Source organism: Henckelia pumila, chromosome 2 (assembly GCF_033568475.1).
Source record: "Henckelia pumila isolate YLH828 chromosome 2, ASM3356847v2, whole genome shotgun sequence".
Classification (NCBI taxonomy): domain Eukaryota; kingdom Viridiplantae; phylum Streptophyta; class Magnoliopsida; order Lamiales; family Gesneriaceae; genus Henckelia; species Henckelia pumila.
In genome coordinates this window covers 88,114,722-88,130,184 of record NC_133121.1, presented here as the reverse complement: position 1 = coordinate 88,130,184, position 15,463 = coordinate 88,114,722, and positions in this window count along the sequence as shown.

Below are 15,463 nucleotides of genomic sequence, written 5' to 3'. Positions count from 1 at the left end.
CAACATACAGGATCGGTGCCTGATGTTTGGTGACAACCGTAGAGTTCCCTGATGGATTCTAGGTCTTCACAGCTGTATTGTGCAACACAAAATAGAGAGATATGAGCCTGGTGGCAGATAGCTTCTGTGGAAAAGTTGGAAATTTGGTAACAAGTCCACCAGTGATGACAGATGTCATCACATCCAAGGTGGGCAACACAACAACATCAGCATTGGGACAATGAAAGAATCCATTGATCACTGCAGGACTAAACTCAACAATCTATCCTCGAACATACATTTTCCCATATTTAGCATACCTCATGTCCTTCACGGCTTCAGTCAGATTGCAATAAAATTATAGAACCAGTGGTATACAGTAGGCAGCAGCAGAGGTTACAGTAGCAAGCATATTTCGAAGCTTAAAGAAGCTTATCAGATTCTGTGCTTCATATGTTGCTAGATTGATGTTGTGATCCACGTAAAAATCCTGATTCACATTGTGAAGACCCGGAACTTGGCCTCCAAGTTTATTCAGCTAAGGAATAAACTCCCTACATGGAAGCCGAAATCTTTCCCGATTTCATTTGCAAGACAATGGATGATATTTCAGCACTGAAATCAAGACAGTTAGTCAACAGATTTTCCTCCACACATTTCGAAATCAAGACAGATTTCTTGCAGATATTATGCTGATTTTATTCCTGTAATCAGAGAAACAAATCACTTTATTTTCTAGCCTCAAATATCGTCCCACCTCTCCTATATAAACCTCAATACCTTTTCAAAAATCTCACACAATTCTTCAAGCAAATTTCGAAATCCTTAGGTTGCTAGGTTCGAATTCCTCTAGGTGTGGTGCTGCTGAAGTTCGAAGTGCTCTAGCCGATACTCTGCCAAAACCATCCAAAGTCAGTAAGACTTTCTACCTTCCGTACCTATTTCTTAGAGAAGTTAGTTTAATGTATAAACTCACTAATATGTCAACTTCTTCCCATGATTTTGAAGTTTATATCAAAGAGTGGGGCTACCAAGGTTTTGAAAATCAGTAGAATGATTTTCGATTTCATACTTTGCATAAGTTTTTGTTGGGTTGTAAGACATTTTATTTTGGAGTTATTTTTGAAAAAGACTGATTTGGTTTAGACTGTACTGCAAGGCTTGTTGTTTTATAATTTTTTTAAAAATTGAAACAACGTCGGTGACACGTCTCGAACACGGGGCGTGACATTGAAGTGGTATCAGAGCCGCCATGTTCATACTCTGGTTGGCAATTCTTTAGAAAAATTTTGACATTTTCTCGTAGTGGGCCAAAAACCCAATGTATTTCCCTCCGAAACGATCTCACGAACAATAGTCATGCGAAATGCCATTTCGCAATGAGGAAACCCTTATTTTGACCAAACTACATCGTTTAGGCCTCTGAAATCGCGTTTTTGCCGTTTTAAGAAAGTTTTAGGGCACTCATAACTTTTTGTAGAAAACTCGAAATCTGATTCTGTCGATTGCGTCACGACCCCCTCGTTAAGTACTTTCTAATCAAGTAAAAATCTAAAAATTTTTAGTTTTGGAAAATTTTTCCAAAAAATTCCCTATCATGAGGAACTGTCCACTAAATAATAATTTCTCATATTTTTTATATTCATTATGTATCCTAAGCCTTTCAATTTGTACTTTTCAGGAAATGGCGCCAAGTTTTCCTCGTACTCGTGCCCATGCCATCTTTCACATGAGGCAACTCGTCATTGATAATCAGAAGCTAAAGATCACCTGGCTTTATGCTAAAGTGGTGGACGCTATGCATGAGCAAAAGGATTGGGGAAAAAAAAGCCAACAGATTCTTCCACGAGTTGGAACAAGTGAGAGGTGATAACATCTACCTCCGAGATGACATTGACCTCAACCATTTTCGAGAAGAGGCTCTACGTAACCAGGTTATTAAGTTTGAGTTGGAGCATGAAAATATGAAAGGAAAGATGGAGGCGTTTGTAGTGAAGCATGAGCAAATGAAAGAGAATATTTAGGTACTCATGACACCATATCCGAACTCTCCGGTGTTGTGAGCCACATGGCCAAACTAGCGGATCAGGAGAAGCACACGAGGCAGCAGTTCGATGCCGAACAGGTGCTGATTAGTCAACCAATGCGAGGTTGCATCCAGCAACTAGAAGCTCAAGTCCAGCAACTTCAGAACACGATGGCAGATTTGATGTGGGGACCTCGGGTTGCTAATCTCAAATCTTAAGGGGCAATTAATGAATAAGCATCATTAATATAATAAGGAAAGAATAAGGATCAAACAAAAAACAAATTTTTTTTTCAAAGGGGGGTGCGCCCGGGCGGTTAAAAACAGCCGCCCGAGCGCCCCTGTTCTTTTCCAAAAAGTAGGCTGAGCCCCGGGTGCGCACGGGCTGTAATTTTTTGCCGCTCGGGCGAATCCTGGGCAGAAAAATTTGCTCTGATCTTTTGTCAACAACTTGATCCTTTCAATCCATCCAACTCAAGTCTAAAACATGATATATAAGATCCAAATCATGCATTTAAACATAAACAAGATCTCAAGCATCTATACATGAATTTGTTACATCGAACAAGTCTCTAAATAACAATAAACGACATAAACTATCTCAAGTTCATACATGCATTTCCAAACCAACAAGTTCTAAGGTTTGATGCTTCTAGATCTCAAGACTTCATCTACAACCCGAGTCCTCACGTGCTAGACTCTCTCTCCCAGCTGTCAATAACGTCGTTGATCAGCTCCTGCCCTCTCTGTTGTCATGCACACATACAAAACAAGACAAAAGCCGGATAAAATCCGGTGAGAAAACATTCTCAGTATAATCGACATATAAATGCGTTAAATAAAATTCATATCAACTCTAAACATGTCAGTTCAAGAATAGAGTTAAAATAACGCATATATCAACTCAAACTTCAAATCAAGACTTCAATTTATATAGCGCGCTTATCTCAAGAATTGATTCTTATCACTTCATTGCCATCAAGATTCGTAACTGATCTTGACATGGATATCCATCTATCGTAGCCATTCCGGGCTAGAAAATAAGGTTAACCGCAACCTTGGCATAGAATCAATTCAATATACAATCATATTAAAAGCAATAAAGATCCACTACCTGTGATGGATCGACAATAACATAAGTTCTACCTCAAAAACAAGTATTTAAACAAGTATGTATTTGTTCGGGATAACTCAAGAATCATCATTCTCGAGTATCGAATCCCTGACTCTCGATGTCAGCTTATACCTTTCATTCTCGAGTTTGTCATGTTCCACATCTGGATAGGAAGTACCACAACTCCTACAAAAAATTTGATTATTCAAACATCAATCAATCTTCAATCAAATTCACTTCAATCTTGATCACTTCTTCTTCGGTTTCAAGTTGAGGTTCTTGAGTCAATAGGCTCCTATTAAACTCTGAAACATATCATCATAACATGCATATCAAACTTCATTCTATTCAATCATTTCAGAATTGAATCAAAATCATCAATATAGATTCAATCAACATCATTTCAAACTTCAACTTCTTATTCGGTACAACTCGGAGTCGTGAATCGTTAGCCTTCGAAACTCAACTGAAATCGAGAAATAAAAATACCATAACATTCATAACATCTAAACAACTATCTCAACTGAGTTATAGGCTATCAAAACGATGTCAAAACATCAACCGGCGGCATAGCGATTCAAAATCGGTAATTGACTTAATATCGACTTCGAAGCTAACTTCTTTAACTTCAATACAATTCATACGTCCATTCCAAATCATTAATACATCATTCTAATCCTCATAACAGCAACTAAGTATATCAAATACAAGCTGGATATCATAACAAATTCATTCCTTAATCCATATTCGATCCGGTTTCGAAAATAAACAATACAACACGTCAAGAACATAATCATATACCAAAGTACTGATCTCTACCAAATTTCGTTCTTCAAAACATGCCAAGATGATTAAATACTTGCATCAAATCGAAGGCCTCGTCGCAAGGATTCCAGAACACTTTTCGGAATCGAAATCGGACAATCGGATCAAAAATTATGGGGTTTTGAAAATTGAAAATCAAAAGAACTTGAAGGTCTCGGCTACCTCTGTTCAAAATTCTGAATGAAATATCTGAATTACACATTGAAGCTGATTAAGACATGTAATTTCGGATATATTCAATCAATATTGCAATTTAGTCCCTCAAGTCTTCATTAATTGCAATTGAGTCCTCGGCCTTCTTTTTAATTCAATTTCAATCCAAAATAATTTAAGAATATTAGAATTAAAATCGAAACTCTAAATATTCTAAAATTAAATATACTCGGATTAAAATTAAATAAAATTTGGATTAATTAAATAATCTTGGCTTTTTGCACTTTAGCCCTTGCAACTTCGATATTTGCAAATCAGTACCTGATCCGGTTATATCTTCAAAATTAATCTTCTTTAATTCCCAAAACATGGAATTTAATCTTAAATCCCATAAATATTCAAATAGAATATTTATTCTTTTAATTTAAGAATTCTCGGAATTTAATTCTCAAAATCCGTAAATTCTCAAATTAAATATTTTCGGCTCGGAAATTAAATCTATCATGTCCATAACTTCTCAAATCAATATTAGCCCATAATATGAAATTTAATTCTCAAATCCCATAATTAATAATTTAATATTTTCGGACCTTACATTTGAATACCCAAAATACCAAACTGCTCAATGCTGTTAACCAGCTACAAGTAGACGATATGGAAGAAGATCCGGAGGACGATCTAGAAAAAGATCCGGAGGAAGTAAATATTGAGGGGCCCATGGAAGCTGTGGAGAATGGAAAAATTATAGATTTGGATTAGTATGGATGTCTTAGTTTTAAACCAAACTTTTTGTTTGGCTATGTTTCTTTTCGGTACCTTTCAGTTCTATTGTTGTTTTGAAGTTCCTATAAAAAAACAATTGTCTTTTTGAAATTCAATAAATAATATTTTTCATTATCCATGTGTTCAAATTGTTAATCCATAGCTCTATTAGAATCTTAGAATCTTGTTCGTTTGTAGGAAATAGAAAGGGGAGCTAGAAGAGGACGCAACCCCCGTTACAATTGCAACAACAAGAACAACAACAACAATGAAAACAATGAGAACCCACCTCCACCACCGAGGGTAAACCTTGACCCAGTTGATCTGATGCCCATAGCCACGATAGTGGCAACAACCATCCAGGGTTTGGGCGTGAATCAGCTGCTGCCGCCTCCACCTCCTGCTCAACATGGGACCAAGTATCACTATGAGTCCCTTAGAAAGAACAAGGCGCCGACCTGTGATGGGAGGTCTGATCCGGAAGTAGGTCAGAACTGGCTCAAAAACTTGGAAACTCAGCTCTGATTACTTGAAATTCCTGAAGGAGTTAAGGTCGATGTAGTGAAACCATTCTTGGAGGACAAAGCAAGAAAGTGGTGGGAGGCAATTTCACCAGCAATGGTAGCAGTAGGGACGGTTAGGTGGCATCAATTCGGGGATGTTTTTCAGAAGCAGTATTTCCCGGCATAAGTCAAATTACAGAGGTTGAGCGAGTTTGAGAACTTTTTTCAAACCCCAAAGATGTCTGTGATGAAGTACACATCCAAGTTCAACTCCCTTGGAACCTATGTACCGACCGTCATGGCTGATGACACCCTGAAAATCCACCGTTACAAGAAGGGACTTAACAGTCGGATCCATTCAGCCTTGGCAGTTTATCAAGCCACAAGTTTTGTTGATCTAATGGGGGCAGCCATTAGAGCCGAGACTGATATCAAGAAGCGTGAAGACGAAAACAAAAATAAGCGACCCTCTCAGGTCCATCCAATCAAAATGGACAAAGATTCAAGAGGCCAAATCAATCTAGTGGTCCATCCAAAGGTTCCACTCCGACTGGTGCAACAGTTAAGCCATGCCCCATTTGCAACTTTCGCCACCCTGGTGAATGTCGTATAACCTCTGGTGCATGTTTTAATTGTGGAAAGATGGGACACCACATTGCTGATTGCCCCGAACCTAAGAAGGTGGGAATCAGACCAAACGTGGGCAATACCCCATGAAATCCAAAAGAGGACAAACCCAATGCTCGGGTGTTTGCCATCACTCGAGAAGAAGCTGATGATGCAAGCGATGTCATGGCAGGTACCATTCTGATCAATCAATTTCCTACTTATGTATTGTTTGATTGTGGTGCCACACATTATTTTATATCTAAGAGATTTTATAAGAAGTTAAGGCTTGAACCAAAAATGTTGGTCGAACCTTATAGAGTAGCGACTCCTACTAGAAAAACTATTGAGACTCATAAGGTTCACCGAAACTGCAATATATGTATCAATAGGCATACTTTCGAAGCTAGTTTGATTCAACTCAATATGGTTGAATTCGATGCAATTTTGGGTATGGATTGGTTAGCCAAGAACCATGCATTGGTTGATTGTAGAGGGAAGAACGTGAAGCTTTGGGTGCCGAACAAAAAGGAAGTCATCTATCAAGGAAAAGACAAGGGACGTAAATCCCTCTTATCTTCTTCCCAAGCATGGAAAGCCATAAAGGGCGGTGAAGAAGTTTACCTAGTTATGATCAGCAAAGTTATAAAAGGATCCGAACCTAGACTGAAAGATATTCCGGTAGTGCAATAATTCCCGGACGTCTTTCCTGAGGAACTACCTGGAATGATTCCAGATCGTGAAGTAGAGTTTGAGATTAATTTGGTATCGGGTGCTGCACCGATCTCTAAAGCACCGTATCGAATGTCACCAGCTGAACTTAAGGCGTTAAAAGATCAACTCCAGGAGTTATTGGATAAGAAGAAAATCCGGCCAAGTGCTTCTCGGTGGGGAGCTCCGGTCTTGTTTTTAAAGAAGAAAGACGGAAGTATGAGATTGTGTATTGACTATAGAGATTTAAACAAAATAACAATCAAGAACAAATACCCCCTTCCAAGGATCGATGATCTTTTCGATCAACTCAAAGGAGCCACAGTTTTCTCCAAGCTTGACCTTGAATCAGGGTACCATCAACTGAAGGTCAAAGCTAAAGATGTTCCGAAGACAGCCTTCAGGACAAGGTATGGACACTACAAGTTCACAGTAACGCCCTTCGGATTGACAAATGCTCTAGTGGCATTTATGGACCTCATGAATAGAGTGTTCAAACCATTCCTCAATAATTTTGTGGTGGTTTTTATCGACGACATTCTCGTGTATTCACCAAGTGAGGAAGATCACAAGGAACATCTCCATCTTACCCTTCAAACTCTAAGGGAAAAAGAGTTGTACGTAAAATTCAAAAAATGTGAACTCTGCCTCAAAAGTATCACATTCTTGGGTCATATTATCTCGGAAGCCGGATTTTCTGTGGATCCCAAGAAAATGGAAGCAATCTCTGACTGGCCTAGACCTAAGACAGTGACCGAAATTCGAAGTTTTTTTGGGGTTAGCAGGCTATTATCGAAAGTTCGTTGAGGGATTCTCATCAATCGCTATACTTCTCACCAAGCTCACACAAAAGAATGTTAAGTTCAACTGGAATGATGAGTGTGAGAAAATCTTCGAGACTCTAAAAAAGAGACTTGCATCTACTTTGGTATTGATATTACCGAAAGAAGTCAAATACTTTGCCATTTATAGTGATGCATCTAAATGAGGTTTAGGGTGTGTGCTCATGCAACATGGAAGAGTAATTGCTTATGCCTCAAGGAAATTAAAACCATATGAGCGGAACTACCCGACTCACGACCTCGAATTGGATACAATAGTGTTTGCACTAAAAATTTGGAGACACTATCTCTACGGCTCCAAGTGCGAGATTTTCACTGACCATCAAAGTCTCAAGCATTTGTTCACTCAGAAAGAGTTAAACATGAGGCAGAGGAGATGGATTGAACTGTTGAAGGAATATGACTTGACCATTAGCTACCATCCGGGCAAGGCAAATAAGGTAGCTGACTCTTTAAGTCATAAGGATATGAGTAAAATAATCTTGGCTTCAGTGTCGGTCCAACCATGTATTCGAGAGACGGTCAAGTTAAACCAAGATCAAGATCATTTATTGACTAAACTCAAAGAACAAGTCAAGGAAGGAAATTTGAAGGATTTTCAAATAGACGAGAAAAGAGTCCTATGGATGAAAAACGATTCTGTGTACCAGACACTGAGAATCTCCGTCAAGAAACAATGTCTGAAGCACATAAATTAAAATTTTCAGTCCACCCTGGTAGTACAAAGATGTACAGAGATTTAAAGAAGAACTTCTGGTGGAACGGAATGAAAAGAGATGTGGCAGAATTTGTCTCCAGATGTCAACTATGCCAAAAGGTCAAAGCAGAACACCAAAGACCTGGAGGATTACTTCAACCCTTGGAAATTCCCAAGTGGAAAAGGGAACACATCTCCATGGACTTTGTAGTAGGGCTGCCAAAGTCAAGACAAAGTCATGAAGAAATTTGGGTAATTGTCGACAGACTCACTAAGTCCGCACACTTTCTACCAGTCCGTATGAACTACAACTTGGATAAACTGGCAAGGCTTTACATGGACAATATAGTCAGGCTTCATGGAGTTCCAGCGAGCATCTTATCAGACAGGGACCCAAGGTTTGTGTCTCGTTTTTGGAAAATTTTTCAAGAGGCTATGTGAACCAAAGTCACCCTCAGTACGGCCTATCATCCCCAAAATGACGGTCAGACCGAGAGAACAATTCAAACTCTTGAGGATATGCTAAGGGCATGCGCTCTAGACTTCAGCAGTAATTGGAGCAAACGCTTACCCTTAATTGAGTTCTCTTACAATAACAGCTACCACAACAGTATCGGAATGGCGCCATACGAGGCAGTGTATGGAAGAAAATGTCGATCACCACTATATTGGGATGAAGTGGGAGAGAAGTCTATTACAGGACCAGAACTTGTCCAAAAAATAGTATAAAAAGTTGTGGTTATCAAGGAAAGACTCAAGGTTGCACAAGATCGACATAAAAGTTGGGCTGATATGAAAAGGAGACCCCTGGAATTCCAGATTTGTGAGAAAGCATACATAAAAGTATCACCAATGAAAGGAGTCATCTGATTCATCAAAGCCGAAAAATTGAACCTCGATACATCGGACCTTTTGAAATTTTGGAGAAGGTGGGTACACTTACTTACAGACCAGCACTACCACCGAGTATGTCAAAGGTTCATGATTTATTCCATGTCTCGCAACTGAGAAAGTATATTGTGAATCCTGATCAAGTTCTGGAAGTTGAACCACTCTTGATTGATGGAAATCAGACTGGAAAATTTAAATATGAGGAATTTCCTATCCGAATCTTTGACATTCAAGATCAAGTACTTAGACGAAGGAATATTTCGTACATCAAAGTACTATGGTCCAACCACACGGAAAGAGAAGCCATATGGGAACTTAAAGGAAGCATGTTCAAGCTCTATCCCTATCTCTTTAAGGATCAAATTAACTCAAGTTTCGAGGACAAAACTTCTCATAAGGAGAGAGGGATGTGAAGACCCGGAACTTGGCCTCCAAGTTTATTGGAAGCCGAAATATTTTCCTCCCCACATTTCGAAATCAAGACAGATTTCTAGCAGATATTATGTTGATTTTATTCCCGTAATCAGAGCAACAAATCACTCTATTTTCTAGCCTCAAATCTTGTCCCACCTCTCCTATATAAACCTCAATACCTCTTTAGAAATCTCACACAATTCTTCAAGAAAATTTTGAAATCCTTAGGCTGCTAGGTTCGAATTCCTCTAGGCATGGTGCTGCTGAAGTTTGAAGTGCGCTAGGTGATACTCTGCCAAAATCATCCAAAGTCAGTAAGACTTTCCACCTTCCGTACCTATTTCTTAGAGAAGTTAGTTTAATGGATAAACTCACTAATCTGTCAACTTTTTCCCATGATTTCGAAGGTTAGAGCAAAGAGTGGGGCTGCCTAAGTTTCTGTCCAAACCTCAACTGACACAATTTGATTCAAGAAAAACAGCGGTAAATGGGCTTATATATGTTTTAAAATATCACGTACGTTTTAAAGTTTCGGTCGTCATAATATGTTTAAATCTTGCTATGAATTTTGTTTCACATATGAAACTCAATTATTTTAAGACACTGCTAAGACTCGATTTATGAGTGGAAAGGGAATTTCTGAATCATGTTTGTTATGGCCCTGATACGGTGGGTAACAATAACTATTCTATGACCTCAGTCCTTAGAGGGATTACATATGGGTACTGATCAGTTAGCCACAAGAAAAAAGAGGATTTGAAGTGTTTTGTCAAAATGTTACGAATTATGATGTGCTATGTGATGTTACGATGAGTTTCTGTTAAATCATTGTTATATATATATATATATGTGTATGTATGTATGTATATGTATGTATATGATCGATCGGCCCCCATTTGCTGAATATTTCCCAAAACACTCACCCCTTACTTTTCCCTCCCAGATGTTGAGGAAGATTTAGACGACAAAGAGAAGGAGATGTTTTGGGGTTGGTAAAGAGAAAGACCGTGCTGGTTTCGTTGGCTATTTTTGGATTTTTTTCATATGCTAGTTTTCTGATTTATTATGTTGTAATGAACGCTTCCGCAAGTTTCGCTAGTGTTTTCGATTTCATACATCATATAAGTTTTTGTTGGGTTGTAAGACATTTTATTTTGGAGTTATTTTTGAAAAATACTAGTTTGGTTTAGACTGTACTACAAGGCTTGTTGTTTTATAATTTTTTTAAAAATTGAAACAACGTCAGTGACACATCTCGAACACGGGGCGTGACAGACATAATTTTCCCAATCTTCAACAGCTTTCTGAGAATAAAAGGAAAAAGAATAGGAGCTGCTTATATTGTAATCTTCAGCCAAGGCAACATCCAAGTTGTTGTCAGAAGTGTTGGAAGAACCTTCCGAACCATGTTTGTTATAGCCTTGATACGGTGGGTAACAATAATCGTTCTATGACCTCACCCCTTAAAAGGATTACATATAGGGGACTGATCAGTTAGCCACAAGAAAAGAGAGGATTTGCAGTGTTTTTGTCAAAATGTCACGAATTATGATGTGCTATGTGATGTTACGATGAGTTTCAGTTAAATCATTGTTATATATATGTATATGATCGATCGGCCCCCATTTGTTGAGTGTTTTCCAAAACACTCACACCCCTTACTTTTCCCTCACATATGTTGAGGAAGATTTAGAAGACAAAGAGAAGGATATGTTTTGGGGTTGGTAAAGAGAAAGACCGTGCTGGTTTCATAGGCTATTTTTGGATTTTTTTCGTATGCTAGTTTTCTGATTTATTATGTTGTAATGAATGCTTCCGCAAGTTTCGCTGGTGTTTTCGATTTCATACTTCGCATAAGTTTTTGTTGGGTTGTAAGACATTTTATTTTGGAGTTATTTTTTAAAAAGACTGGTTTGGTTTAGACTATACTACAAGGCTTGTTGTTTTATAATTTTTTTAAAAAATTGAAATAAACGCCGCGTAAACGTCTCGAACACGGGGCGTGATAGACATAATGTTCCCAATCTTCAACAGCTTTCTCAGAATAAAAGGAAGAAGAATAGTAGCTGCTATATTGTAATCTTCAGCCAAGGAAACATCCAAGGTGTTGTCAGAGGTTTTGGCAGCACCTTCCGAAACATCTTCTTCTTCATCACCCTCATCATCAGATCTCTCATCTTCCAATTCCTTCTCAGCATCAGAATATTCACTCGATTCAAAATTGGAGCTGTTAGAATGATGGGGGCGGTTATCAGCATACTCTTGTAGCATCTCCTCGTCTGGCTCATCATCAGAAGCAAGAGCAGTGACTGTAGGTTTCTTGATATGAATTCTTAATGTATGGAAGACAAACACGACTATATTAAAATCGTACCCTCAATTCAATAACAAAAGAAATCAAGAAATTTTCCCAATCTTAAAACAAGTAAAAATTTTGGATTTATTCATCTTTAGTTTACTTGAAACTAGCAACAAACAATCACGAAGAAAACAACTGATCACAACGGGACCTTCAGAAAACATGTTTCTGATAACCCACGAGGATAATCAATCGACAACGCCACAAAGTTGAAGAACTTTGATAAGTTTGATTTTGGGTAAGCAAAAGCTTAATAAAAATTCTAGAGAGAATTTTAATCGATCAATATCAAAAATCTGAATTCTATATCAATAATAAATGTTTTTGTTGTATTTATAATACAACTACAAAATAGTAAAAGATATCGCGAAATAATTCAAAATATATCTAAAGATATCTCCTAAAAGTTTCCTAGTATAATTAAAAGACTCAAAATAGGAAAAATAATGCCAAAATATCAAAAATTCTCGCACACACACAAAATGCCGAACTGTGTGAAAAAGAGTGCAGGCGCGGGCGCGCACAAGGTTCTGTCTGGAAATCTTAAAAACACTCAAAACAAGCGCGGGCGCGCGAAAGACAGGCGCGGGCGCGCACAAATTTCTGCCCTCAATCTTCAAAATTGCAAGGACGCGCGAGCGCGCATGCTTCACGGGCTATGTCACTTATTTTTGTGTTTGCGTTGATATTTTCTCCATTTTCTAACTTCTTTGGACTTCAATAATATTGTAACATTCCTCAAAGTGATCTTCAAGCATTCCAATGCCTTCTTGATAATTTATCATCAACGATTGAAGTGCATTTTTGAATCTCTTAGCTCGACCTCTCGTAATTGGTCCTCTTGGCATCTCCAACGGATCCTTAGCCACATGGTCAATATGCGAGCTATCCATGATCGCATCATCCTCCCCTTCTTGAAAATATTTTTTCCTCAAATCTTGATCATCGCCTACATCAAACAACGATAAGTCAGAAACATTAAAAGTTGTACTCACATTGTACTCACCTGGCAAATCTAATTTGTAGGCATTGTAATTGATCCGCTCCAAAACTTGGAAAGGTCCATCGCCTCTAGGCAACAACTTAGAACGCCGCTTCTCCGAAAAACGTTCCTTCCTCAAATGCAACCACACCCAATCACCGGGTTCAAATACGACCTTTTTTTTACCTTTGTTTTCTTGCTTTGTATATTGCAAGTTCTTCTTTTCAATGTTTGTCTTAACCTTCTTATGCAAATTTCTCACAAACTCAGCCATCTTTTTACCATCCATATTAATCATTTCACTCATAGGAAAAGACATCAAATCCAATAGAGTTAAAGGATTAAACGCATACACAAATTTCAAAAGGCGAAAAATTCGTAGTAGAATGTACACTACGAATATATGCAAACTCAACAAATGGCAAACATTCTTCCCAACTCTTCAAATTTTTTTTGATTATAGTACGCAACAAAGTTCCTAACGTCATATGAACAACCTCAGTTTGACCATCCGTTTGAGGATGACATGTAGTTGAAAATAGTAGTTTTGTACCAAGTTTACACCATAATATTTTCCAAAAGTAGCTCAAGAAACGAGTATCCCTATCAGATACAATACTCCTAGGCATGCCATGCAATCTTACAATTTCATTAAAGAACAAATCCGCAACATGATATGCATCGTCGGATTTATGACATGCGATGAAATGAGCCATCTTATAAAATCTATAAAGCACCACAAACACAGAATCCCTCCCCTTCTTAGACCTTGATAATCCTGAAATAAAATCCATAGAAATGTCTACCCATGGTTCACTAGGAACGAGAAGTGGAGTATACAATCCATGTGGCTGTGTCTTAGACTTAGCCTTTTTACAAGTCACACATCTTTCACAAATGTTTTCAGCATCATGCTTTATATGTGGCCAATAAAAATGTCCATGCAAAGTTTCATAAGTTTTTGCCACACCAAAATGTCCCATCAAACCACCCTCATGTGATTCCCTAACAAGCAATTCACGAATAGACGATTGGGGCACACACAACTTATCTTCCTTAAATAGATATCCATCATGCATGAAAAATTTATCCTTTGGACCATGCAAACATGACGTATAAATATTACCAAAATCAAGATCATTGGCATACAACTCCTTCACATATTCAAATCCCAAAAACTTAGAATCTAGAGTAGATAGAAGCGCGTACCTTCGTGATAGAGCATCTGCTACCACGTTTTCCTTCCCTTGCTTGTACTTGATAATATAGGAAAAAGTCTCTACAAACGCAACCCACTTGGCATGTCTCTTGTTCAGATTTTGTTATTCTTTGAGATTCTTCAAAGACTTATGATCCATATGAATCACAAATTTTTTTGGTCTCAAATAATGCTGCCACGTTTCAAGCACACGAACCAAGACATAGAATTCCTTGTCGTAGGTAGGATAATTCAACGCTGCTCCACTTAGCTTATCACTGAAGTATGCAATTGGAAGTCAACCTTGCATCAAAACACCGTCAATTCCTACATCTGACGCATCACATTCAATTTCAAAAGTATTAGAAAAATCAGAAAACACAAGTAAAGGAGCATTAATTAATTTTTGCTTAATAATATCAAAAGACTTCTCTTGCTCCTCGCCCTAATGGAATGGAACGTTCTTTTTGATCACCGCAGTCATAGGAGCTGCCAAAGTGCTGAAATCCTTAACAAATCTCCTTGCAAGACCATGAAAACTTCAAACTTGACCAATAAAAGTAGGCGTTGGCCAATCTCGAATTTCACATACCTTGTCCTCATCAACTTTGACACCTTGAGCACTCACAACAAAACCAAGAAACACAAGTTCTTTTGTACAAAACACACATTTTTTCAAGTTAACATACAAGTGTTCAACTTTTAGTGTGATTAGCACAATTCTCAAGTGTTCGACATGCTCATTCAAATAATTTGCTATGTACCAAGATATCATCAAAATATACCACAACAAATTTTCCAATATAAGCACGCAAAACATGATCATCAACCTCATAAAAGTACTAGGTGCATTAGTTAACCCAAATGGCATAACCAACCACTCATAAAACCCATACTTTGTTTTAAAAGAAGTTTTACATTCATCACCTTCTCTCATCCGAATTTGATGATAACCACTCTTAAGATCAATTTTACTAAAAATTCTAGAACCATGCAATTCATCTAACATATCATCTAGTATAGGAATATGATGCCTATACTTGATGATAATATTATTAATGGCTCTACAATCCACACACATTCTCCATGAACCGTCTTTCTTAGGCACTAACAAAACAGGTACAGCACAAGGAGACATTGATTCACAAACAAACCATTTATCTAAAAGCTCACTTACCTGCCTTTGTAGCTCTTTAGTTTCTTCCGGATTACTCCTATAAGCTGGACGATTCGGCAATGCACTTTCGGGTACAAGATCAATTTGATGCTCAATTCCCCCTCAAAGGTGGCAATCCTTGAGGTAAATCCTCCGGAAATAAATCTTCAAATTCATGCAAGAGAGAAACAACACTGCTCGGAAGGTTTCCGGCTATATCACTTGTGTTATGGAGAATCTCCTTA